The sequence below is a fragment of the Schistocerca nitens genome, chromosome 9 (genome assembly GCF_023898315.1).
Source record: "Schistocerca nitens isolate TAMUIC-IGC-003100 chromosome 9, iqSchNite1.1, whole genome shotgun sequence".
NCBI classification, from domain to species: Eukaryota; Metazoa; Arthropoda; class Insecta; order Orthoptera; family Acrididae; genus Schistocerca; species Schistocerca nitens.
In genome coordinates this window covers 30,134,399-30,146,774 of record NC_064622.1, presented here as the reverse complement: position 1 = coordinate 30,146,774, position 12,376 = coordinate 30,134,399, and the positions used below count along the sequence as shown (strand labels likewise).

The 12,376-nt window shown below is 44.9% G+C and overlaps 2 non-coding genes across 2 annotated transcripts; both read right to left on the bottom strand.

Annotated features, from left to right (window-relative positions):
- Positions 1–5,606: 5,606 nt before the first annotated feature.
- On the bottom strand, positions 5,607–5,681 carry Trnat-ugu (transfer RNA threonine (anticodon UGU)). Its single transcript has one exon. It is a non-coding gene; the product is annotated as a tRNA-Thr (tRNA).
- Positions 5,682–6,047: 366 nt separating this feature from the next.
- Positions 6,048–6,122, bottom strand: Trnat-ugu (transfer RNA threonine (anticodon UGU)). The gene has a single exon. It is a non-coding gene; the product is annotated as a tRNA-Thr (tRNA).
- Positions 6,123–12,376: the final 6,254 nt, after the last annotated feature.

Here is a 12,376-nt window from a genome sequence, read left to right as displayed (position 1 = left end):
CACACGGTGTTGTTACCGATGAAAGGTCTTTGACACACAAAAGAAAAAAATAGTTGCCCTCAGATGTAATCTTGTGGGGCACCATATGTAATCAGTTCTCAACGGGATTCAAATCTATAGCGTAACACAGGATTCTTTTCGATAGCAACACGTTGTTTCCTCTCAAGCAGATACAATTACAACCATTTTGAGATATTTAGGATGCTCCCATACAAGCGGGCCTGGGTTTGATTCCCGGCCGGGTTGGAGATTTTCTTCGCTCGTGGATTGGGTGGTGTTGTCCTCATCATCATTTCATCCTCATCACAGGCGTGGAAGTCGCCCAAAGTGGCGTCGAATAAAATTAGACTTGTGATTCTTGAGTTTCTCCCGGCGTATTTGATAGTCAAAATATCCACGGGTGTGCTGCCGGTCTATAGTGTCCAACGGGCACTTGACGGCCGAACTTCCCCGAATGATGCCTCCCGGCCAACGAAGCCATTCGCTCATTTCATTTTATTTCTCATTTTAAATTACTTTAGAAAGGTACTGTTATTACACTGATTTCACAGAACACACGAGTATCTTTTAAGCTATCGTCTAATGATTTAAGTACATTCTCGTTATATGTGCAGATTGTTGTTGCTGTTGTTGTTGTTGTTGTGGTCTTCAGTCCAGAGACTGGTTTGATGCAGCTCTCCATGCTACTCTATCCTGTGCAAGCTCCTTCATCTTCCAGTACCTACTGCAACCTACATCCTTCTGAATCTGCTTAGTGTATTCATCTCTTGGTCTCCCTCTACGATTCTTACCCTCCACGCTGCCCTGCAATGCTAAATTTGTGATCCCTTGATGCCTCAGGACATGTTCTACCAACCGATCCCTTCAGCTAGTCAAGTTGTGCCACAAACTTCTCTTCTCCCCAATCCTATTGAATACCTCCTCATTCGTTAAGTGATGTACCCATCTAATCTTCAACATTCTTCTCTAGCACCACATTTTGAAATATGTGCAGATAGTGCTGTCAGTATCACAACCCTTTAGATATGCAACCTGTGACCTCGACAATGTACTATTTGTAATGATATGGGTAAGAAGACATTTGTAAATAACCTAAAATTTAGGAAGGACTCAAACTTGAAACTGGGTGGAAATTTGATGACATTTCTGTATCTATTTCCTTAATCAGCCACTTAACTCCAGTATATTTCAGCCAATCGGGGACTGTTCCTGTGATAAACCATTGGGTACACAAATAACTTGATAAGTTACTAAGCTGAGAAGAACACACTTCAACACTAAAACTGTAGTTTTTTATCGTACCCTGCTAGAATATTATGACTCTAAAGGTTGTATGAAGGAGATTGCTTCTCCTGATGTAGTTAGGTACAGTTTTATGCTTCTACAATTCTTTTCTTTTTGCGTTTTATTGACATAAAACGCCTAAATCTCATTCGGATGACTTATTTTGGCACCTGCTATCTCATACTGTGATACACAAAGTATTGTGCATTATGATACAATTCTATTGAACTTACAGCTCGTTTAATAAATTCGAGATCGATGCGACTACTGGATCTGTTTAATTGCTTCAGCACAAAACTTCTCGATGTGAGCACTGTATTTATAGAATTACTTCAGCACGAAGCTTCTTTGTGTCTAAAATATCATCTTCAATGCTTTTCACATACAACACACGTTTATTGGCAGTGAATGTTACATTGGTGGAAAGGCTGGATTTACAGCTATTTTTCGACATAGTCACCGTTTGCACACTTGCATGCGCTGTAGTACTATTTGTATACCCTTAAAACCCTCCTGCCACGTTGCGCTAGAAATGCGATGCACCTAGGTCTGACTTCAACTCTTGAAGCACTTGAAGATCACTGTGCAAGGTCTGCGCTGTAGGGGGGACGGATGAGGATGTGCCATCCGAATTGCCCAGAAGATCGGCTGTCACATGAGGGGTATGGGGATAAGCGTTGCCGTGATGAAAACACATTCCCTTCGTCGGTATTCCCGTCCTTAGATTTTGAATTGCAAGACGTAGCTGTCTAAAAGTCTCACAGTAACGAGCTGTGCCTGCAGGCTCAAATGCGCACAGCAACACACTTCTTTTCTTCCAGAACACACAGACCACCACTTTGCCGGCAGACCATGTTTGTTTGAATCTTCAAGGCTTCAGCGAATTCGAATCCAGACAATAACGAGGCTTTTTCTTAGTTTCAGGTGTCGTGTAGTGTCACCGCCGCTTCGTCACCAGTGACAACTGAATCCAAAAATTAATTGCCCTACTTAATGCTCGAGGAATCGCCAGGCCGCTTCAACACGGTGCCGTTTATGGTCTTGGGTGAGCATTTTGGGATCCACATCGCACTCATCTTGCGATAGTTCCAATATGTAGTCAAAATGTTATCACTCATACTCTTAGTGACTTTTCAAACTGTCACACACCGATCTTCAAATATTCATTTCTCTAGTTTCGCAAATGTTTCAGCCAAAACCGAGGCCAACTCGGGGCCATTTTCTGTATCATTCATATCGATCGATGCAATAGGATATCCTCGTTAGTGACGTCATTTTCCGTTCTTTATCCGAAGTTTCTATTCTGTAAGTTTCTCAGACTTGTTACCGATCTATCCTCCCGCTGAATTTTCAGCAACTGTACCGAGAGGTGTTTAGGTTCCAGTGTGGCCCACTCGTTCGGTTTGGTGTGATTTATTTACACCTCTAATTTGTTACTTTACACATTTTAGTGGTTTTAGATTCGGATTTACAGATTGTGTTACTGAAAACTGACCAGGACTCATCCGAGTAGAAAGTGGGGTGAATAGAATGAGATTTTCTCACTGCAGCGGAGTGTGCGCTGATATGAAACTTCCTGGCAGATGAAAACTCTGTGTCGGACCGAGAATCGAACTCGGGACCTTTGCCTTTCGCGGGAAAGTACTCTAGAGCACATGTAGAGCACTTGCCCGCTAAATGCAAAGGTCCCGATTTCGAGTCTCGGTCCGGTACACAGTTTTAATCTGCCAGGAATTTTCAAGTGAGGTGAATGATTGTAACATAAAAAAAACTGTTTCGGTCAATATTCTCACAAAATGATTACTTTTTCTGCATTAATAGTTTAAAAAATCATTAAATTTCAGAATGTCGGCTCAGCTTAATGATATCACGCGAGTGTTAGCTGAAATTACTAGTGACTTCGCGTACGTTACGGCGATTGGTTTACATACTAACTATCGAAAGACGTTTAAAACTTTTAAGTAACAATGGAAAGGAATTCTGTGTAGCCTGAAAGACAAAAGCTTCCAAAACTTCATGCATTTAAGGCTTATATCCACTTCATTCGGCAAAGGAGTCAGCCTGCTTCGCTCTCGGCTGGAATTATATGGAATAAAGCGCTGAGTGTCTACGAGTTGTAATAGCCAAGAGGGTAAGTCTGCAGTGCCAGAGGTCGTAGGTTCACAAACTGCTGGGTCCGAAGATATGATACATTTTTATCCACTTCGTGTTTACAACACATTCTGAGATTTTGTTAATCGTCAAAGTTAACTATTTTCCTGAAATATTCGTTATTATTTACACGAAAGAACACACTTTCTAAGTAATGAGTACATTCGATTTCATGACATCCGTATGTTTAAGAAATGAAAGATCAAACTGATGTGCGTGAAACAACTGACAGTGACATTTATATTTTTGTCGTCCCAAAGAATATTATTTCTCTGGATACGTAGCGACTGACGACTGTGTTGTCAGAGAGGAATCTTACTCTACTGGCCACGAAAATTGCTACACCGCGAAGATGACGTGCTACAGACGCGAAATTTAACCGACAGGAGGAAGATGCTGTGATACGCAAATCATTAGCTTTTCAGAGCATTCACAGAAGGTTGGCGCCGGTGGCGACACCTACAACGTGCTGACATGAGGGACGTTTCCAACCGATTTCTCATACACGAACAGCAGTTGACCGGCGTTGCCTGGTGAAACGTTGTTGTGATGCCTCGTGTGAGGAGGAGAAGTGCTTGCCATCACGTTTCCGACTTTGATAAAGGTCGGATTATAGCCTATGGCGATTGCGGTTTATCGTACCAGGACATTGCTGCTCCCGTTGAACGAGATCCAATGACTGTTAGCAGAATATGGAATCGGTGGATTCAGGAGGGTAATACGGAACGCCTCACTGGATCCCAACGGCCTCGTATCAAAAGCAGTCGAGATAACAGGCATCTTATCGGCAAGGCTGTAACGGATAGTGCAGCCACGTCTTGATCCCCGAGTCAACAGATGGGGACGTTTACAAGACAACAACCATCTGCACGAACAGTTCGACGACGTTTGCAGCAGCATGGACAATCAGCTCGGAGACCATGGCTGCGGTTATCCTTGACGCTGCATCACAGACAGGAGCGCCTGCGATGGTGTACTCAACAACAAATATGGGTGCACGAATGGCAAAACGTCATTTTTTCGGATGAATCCTGGTTCTGTTTACAGCATCATGATGGTCGCATCCGTGTTTGGCGACATCGCGGTGAAAGCACATTGGAAGCGTGTATTCGTCATCGCCATACTGGCGTATCACCCGGCGTAATGGTATGGGGTGTCATTGGTTACACGTCTCGGTCACCTCTTGTTCGCATTGGCGGCACTTTGAACGGTGGACGTTACATTTAAGATGTGTTATGACCCGTGGCCCTACCCTTCAAATGGTTCAAATGGCTCTGAGCACTATGGGACTCAACTGCTGTGGTCATAAGTCCCCTAGAACTTAGAACTACTTAAACCTAACTAACCTAAGGACAGCACACAACACCCAGCCATCACGAGGCAGAGAAAATCCCTGACCCCGCCGGGAATCGAACCCGGGAACCCGGGCGTGGGAAGCGAGAACGCTACCGCACGACCACGAGATGCGGGCCCCTACCATTCGTTCGATGCCTTCGAAACCCTACATTTCAGCAGGATAATGCACGACCGCATGTTGCAGGTACTGTACGGGCATTTCTGGACACAAAAAATGTTCGACTGCTGTCCTGGCCAGCACTTTCTCCAGATCTCTCACCAATTGAAAACGTCAGGTCAATAGTGGCCGAGTAACTGGCTCGAAACAATACACCAGTCGCTACTCTTGATGAACTGTGGTATCGTGTTGAAGCTGCATGGGCAGCTGTACCTGTACGCGCCATCCTAATTCTGTTTGACTCAATGCCCAGGCGTATCGCGGCCGTTATTACGGCCAGAGGTGGTTGTTCTGGGTTCTGTTTTCTCAGGATCTATGCACCCAAATTGCGTGAAAATGTAATCACATGTCAGTTCTAGTATAATATACTTGTCGAATGAATACTTGTTTATCATTTGCATTTCTTCTTGGTGTAGCAATTTTAATGGCCAGTAGTGTAAATTACTGCGAATGAAATTAGCAGCAATCGTCTTTATACTGTTGCTTGCAGCAAGTATTTGTCTGCGGTCGAATCTTTAACAATAAGAGACAGAGATGAAACACCTCAGCATAACATTTTTCTACTATACCACTATATATGAAACAAATGATAATTAAATAGACACCCTAGCTGCAAGCAGGCGTTGATACACTTGATTGGGGACATGTTGAAAATGTGTGCCCCGACCGGGACTCGAACCCGGGATCTCCTGCTTACATGGCAGACGCTCTATCCATCTGAGCCACCGCGGGCACAGAGGATAGTGCGTCTGCAGGGACTTATCCCTTGTACGCTCCCCGTGAGATCCACATTCCCAACATGTCCACAACACTACATTCGTAGTGCGCCTAATAGATGTCTGCCCATCATACTCATTACTCGTGGCAGATTAATCTACCAAGTCCCGTACGAGTTCGGGCATAGCGTGTGCGTTCGCACAAGAAGGTCAAAGGCCGGGAACCCATATTTTTAGCTATATATGACGGTAGTATCTGTTCCCGAAAGAACAGTTACCGTCGATGACCATGCAGCTTTGCTCGAAATGAAATGATAATTAAATAGACACCCTAGCTGCAAGCAGGCGTTGATACACTTGATTGGGGACATGTTGAAAATGTGTGCCCCGACCGGGACTCGAACCCGGGATCTCCTGCTTACATGGCAGACGCTCTATCCATCTGAGCCACCGCGGGCACAGAGGATAGTGCGTCTGCAGGGACTTATCCCTTGTACGCTCCCCGTGAGATCCACATTCCCAACATGTCCACAACACTACATTCGTAGTGCGCCTAATAGATGTCTGCCCATCATACTCATTACTCGTGGCAGATTAATCTACCAAGTCCCGTACGAGTTCGGGCATAGCGTGTGCGTTCGCACAAGAAGGTCAAAGGCCGGGAACCCATATTTTTAGCTATATATGACGGTAGTATCTGTTCCCGAAAGAACAGTTACCGTCGATGACCATGCAGCTTTGCTCGAAATGAAATGATAATTAAATAGACACCCTAGCTGCAAGCAGGCGTTGATACACTTGATTGGGGACATGTTGAAAATGTGTGCCCCGACCGGGACTCGAACCCGGTATCTCCTGCTTACATGGCAGACGCTCTATCCATCTGAGCCACCGCGGACACAGAGGAACGCACACGCTATGCCCGAACTCGTACGGGACTTGGTAGATTAATCTGCCAAGAGTAATGAGTATGATGGGCAATCATCTATTAGGCGCACTACGAATGTAGTGTTGTGGACATGTTGGGAATGTGGATCTCACGGGGAGCGTGCAAGGGATAAGTCCCTGCAGACGCACTATTCTCTGTGCCCACGGTGGCTCAGATGGATAGAGCGTCTGCCATGTAAGCAGGAGATCCCGGGTTCGAGTCCCAGTCGGGGCACACATTTTCAACATGTCCCCAATCAAGTGTATCAACGCCTGCTTGCAGCTAGGGTGTCTATTTAATTATCATTTCATTTCGAGCAAAGCTGCATGGTCATCGACGGTAACTGTTCTTTCGGGAACAGATACTACCGTCATATATAGCTAAAAATATGGGTTCCCGGCCTTTGACCTTCTTGTGCGAACGCACACGCTATGCCCGAACTCGTACGGGACTTGGTAGATTAATCTGCCACGAGTAATGAGTATGATGGGCAGACATCTATTAGGCGCACTACGAATGTAGTGTTGTGGACATGTTGGGAATGTGGATCTCACGGGGAGCGTACAAGGGATAAGTCCCTGCAGACGCACTATCCTCTGTGCCCGCGGTGGCTCAGATGGATAGAGCGTCTGCCATGTAAGCAGGAGATCCCGGGTTCGAGTCCCAGTCGGGGCACACATTTTCAACATGTCCCCAATCAAGTGTATCAACGCCTGCTTGCAGCTAGGGTGTCTATTTAATTATCATTTCATTTCGAGCAAAGCTGCATGCTCATCGACGGTAATTGTTCTTACGGGAACAGATACTACCGTCATATATAGTTATATATGAAACAGTCTGATTCATAATTAGCGTGTTATAAACTGCGACGAACTTCAATAGCTGCACTCGCCACACCCTCTCGAAAAGGCGTTTTTTAAATTTTAGGAACCAAATCGTTGATGTATCGTATAGGGACGTAGGCTAGTTCATCATTTGGATCTCTATGAATGAGTTACAACCACTTTCCATGCATCTTCTTATTCTTTGACACTCAAACATTTTTTTCAGGTTGACGGATGTATGTTTCGTCTATGTAACTAATGGAAGACAGTTTGTTTATTGCCTACACGCGTTTCGCTTCTTTATTTGCAAAGCATCTTCACAACACAATCATATTCCGAAGCGTAAAATCCAAAACAAGACATCGATGTGAATGAGAATAAAATGATATAACGTGACATTTATAATACTTTCCAGAACACAGTCAAATATCCTTTCATTATTATGCATGTATGGAAGCACGTGGTCAGCGAAATGTGAACTGTATTACGTACTCTAACCACAATTTTCGGTACTGTGAAGAATAGCATGCCTGTGTCGGCCCTTTCTGTACCAAACTTTCTACTTACATTTGCTTTATCAGCCTTTATAATGGGCTTGAAATTATGGTGTTTGCTGTCTCTTTGGGAATTTAGTCCTGGGATTATTGATGTCTATTGGAAGTCAGAACGACCTGTTATTGTCAGTGACATAATAAGTTTTCTGGGGAGTAGCATCCATAATTTGGTCCTGCGAAGCGTGACATGAGAGCACTGCTCATCTTAAGTATATTGCTATTATTTTCCAATAGGCTTTTGAAATGCCTGGTGTACTCCTACTGCAGTTGAAGATCGAAGTCAAAATATTTCAGATCTGATAACTAGTTCTCTTTGGTAAAAATTAGTATCAACTAAATAAAACACTGATAAGACTAAATCGATTAGTCTTGAAATACTTCACCTCAACAACGCCCAGTGTCCGTTCCTTATCCTCCGATCGAACGGAATCCTTCGACACTCAACTCGATAACATTCATTGTAATTTTCAATTTATCATTTTTATATTGATTTTTCTATGTTTTAGCTCTTCCACCACTTTTCAAGGAAGAGTGTTAGCACGTTTCTGAGTATCTCCCATTTAATTTACACGCCCAGTCACATTAATATGATGTTCAACATCAATGTGCAACAATCACTGATAGAAGGCAAATGGCAGCACTCGCATTGGACGATGCATAAGGCCTGTCGAGGGGACACGGGGAACCGTGAAGTGGTTTTTGTGGAGCGATTTGTCTTACGTCCAAGCGGGCATCGTCATTGGCCATCACACTAAGAGTGGAAGTATTTCCGAAACGGGTAACTGTATAAAGAGTTCGCGTGCCGCCGAGGTTAAGGTATACCGCGTACAGCAAACTGGAACTGTCCAAAACTGACGCCGAGACAACTTCGATGCATCACGGACCATAGGTTACAGGAGTGAGCGACAGCTCCGGAGATCTTTGCGGGCGAATAGACGTCAAGCTATTGAACAACTAACTGGCCACATGAACGAAACTGCTACCAACACCGTCTCGTCAATGACTCTTCAGCGAACGTAGCTGGGTATGGGCATCCGCGGGAGGTGCCTGGTTCATCCACCCATCGTTGTGCTGTTCAGTGGCGATGAAGGTTGGAATTGGCGTTTCAGTACTGCGTCCACTGAGTGGCGGCAGGTTGCCTTTTCAGATGACTTGCGTTTCATGCTCCATTGTACAGATGAGCTTTGGCGGCTACGGCGTGAAACGTCAGACATCCTGCTACTACGTTATGGTCAGGAGAATATTGTCGTGGCAATCACTGGATGATCGCGTCATTCTGGTAAGCACAACGGATCAAGACCCATGCCATATACCATTTCGCAATTCCTCAGAGAATTCACAATTTCAACACAGGGCCGACAGTACCAAATTCCAGGCACTACATCTCACTACGGCCAACGCAGTGGCCTTCGCTTAATGACTGAGAGCAGCTGAGACCTGGTAGTCAAGGAAGACAGGACTCTGTTACTATTGTTGTGGACGGGGCCGTAATCGGTTACTATTGGTTCCCTTTTGCAATTACACACATTTATTTTGAAACGGTAGTTCCAGGCTCAGCAATAAATAAAGATATCACACATTATTAATGAGGGAATAAGAAACTGTGTAGTTAATAGTGCTTTCAGTGCGTTACAGTGTACCAAATGAGCATAAAATACAGACACAGCAAATAATGTTTTAAAAACAATCCAGTGTGATCCCAATTAGAATTTTAAGCCAAGTAACCACAGTCACAGTTGAAGCTGTTTAACGCCAAGAACAGCAATTATAAAAAAATTTAAGAACCATACTGCAAAACAGTAATGCAATACCAAGATTAATTTAAAAGACAGGCAACTGATCAGCAGACGGGTGAGACAAAATGATGGGTAACTTGGTAGCACAACCATTTAAAAGGGCTGTAACGCTAAGAATGGCAATTATATAAAAAAAATTTAAAACGTACAGTAAAATAGCAAATACAACAGCAAAGGTTAAATTAAAAGGACAAGCAAGTGATGAGCAAACAGGTGAGACAGATGATGGTAAACTTGGTAAAACAATCATTTAAACCCGCTGTAACGCCAAGAATGACAATTATATAAAAAAATTAGAAACATAGAATAAAACAGCAAATACAGTAATATAACACATGGGCCAGTCACAGACGATGCAGCAGGAATCGACCTCTGAGTAGGTCCAGCAAAAAACACTTTCGCGAGCGATGAGACAGGTGGCCTAGAGTTTCATTCACTTCAAAAGATGGTAATTCAGACTAGTGGCAGTCTAACGAATGACTAATGATAATCTTTCTGAGGCTACCTGAAGTCCAAGAAACCAAATGCAAAGACGTAAAAATACGCCAAAGCCGGAACAAGGGGTCTGGACTCCGCCCGCAGGATATTGTGCTTAGAGCGCCCAGAACGAGACAGGAATCACTACCACCAGAGTAGAAGAATCGCCAACCAACTTACAATCAATAAAGCTGCCAAAACTACACGCCTCACCGGACAGCAGCGGCAAGGCGAGGATACGTACACTGCCATTACATACACTAACCCCCAGGGGAGGTAGCTGGGGCGTTAGCGTCCAAAAGGTAGGGAACTGCCGCTGGTTGAACTTAAGAAATAGTAACAAATTGAAAGCAATAAATAGTAATTATAAGTCCAGGAAAGCTAATCAGATCCGCAATCCGCAACCACTCCACTCGCCTCCGCAACTCTACGAGCAGCGACACGAACCCTAGTCACTGGAGAATCGCTAGATCTCACAGTGGTGGAGGTTACTCTACTTGAATCCAAATGCACTCAACTTAAACATTGCAAGATCCGGTTTAAGACGAGGTCTTGCACCCTTGTGACCACAGAGATTTGATGAGGCAGTTTTTGCGCCCGCCAGCGGTCCCTGTGTGTATACGCACCGCGTGGACCTGGCTCCTCCAAAGTCCTCCCACCGAACTGCACACTGACACGACCCGGAAGAACAACAACGTTGCCCCAAAGATAGGGGACACAGAACTACATACCGATAACCGCCGCTGCTGCCACTAGCCGACAGGCAACTATTGCGAAACCAAGTGGCTGCAGTCAAAACGAGAAGAAAACAACCGCAACCATGTCAACTAAACGATACAGTCTGGCCTCCAACGAAGGACCGAAACCTACAAACAACACCAACGTGAGTCGCAGCACAGCTCAGTAGCGATGTTTAAAAAACCACAGAAATCTTTGTAGGACGTACGATGAAAGTATCGGTTAGCATAATGCGGGGAAATTTGGGCTCAATAGGCTGTAGACCAGACGAACAACGCGAGTGCCTTTGCTACCAGCACAACATCGCATTGAGCGCCTCTCGTGGGACTGGAGAACTGTGGCCTGGACAGGTGAGTCCCAATTTCAGTTGGTCAGAGCTGATCTTAGCTCTCAGTTACGGTGCTGACCCCACGAAGCCCTGGACTCAAGTTCTCAACAAGACACTGTGCAAACTGGTAGCAGCAGCATAATAGTTTCGGCTGGGTTTACACGGAATAGACTGGGTCCTCAGGTCCTACTGACCTCATTATTGACTGAAAATGGTTATGTTAGTTTTCCTGAACACCATCTTCAGCCATTCATCGACTTCGTGTTCCATAAGACACAGATGTATTTTTAGTGAGTGACTATGCGCCATGTCAAAATCTTTCGCGATAGGTTTGAAGAACATTCCGAACAATTCACGCCTATGATCTGACCACACAGCTGTCCGAAATGTATACCAGCGTACATTAATAGGACATAATCGGAAGTTCGGTTCGTGCACAAAATCCTACGGCAGCAAGCCATTCGCAATTACGGAAGGCTACGGAGGTAGCATGGCTCAATATTTCTGCCGCTGGTCTTCCAGCGATTTCTTGAGTCCACGCCACATCGAGTTTCTGCATTACACCGGGCAACAGAAGGTCCAACCCGATATTAGGAGGTATCCCATGACTTTTTCATCTCAGTGTAGTACGCAAGTAAGCTATTCCACATATGAAAGATCTGATGAAACGTTTTCGTAACACTTCAGCTTGAAGCTCAATCCAGCGACTTCCGCCACTCACGAGGCGGACACTACGAACATCCCCTATGATCCTGTGCCGAACGGTGTGTTCCTGTGATGGGCACGGGATTCACGTTCGGGAGAGTAGCTGTTCAACGAGACGCTGGCCCATCCACATTTAGGTTTTCAATAGTTTCGCTAAATCGTTTATGTTGGCACTTGGATGGGTGACCATCCAGGTCACCATGCGCTGTTGCCATTTTTCGGGGTGCACTCAGCCTCGTCATGCCAATTGACGAGCTACTCGACCGAACAGTAGCGGCTTCGGTCAAGAATACCATCTTACGACTGGGAGAGCGGTGTGCTGACCCCACGCCCCTCCTATCCGCATCCTCCACTAAGGATGA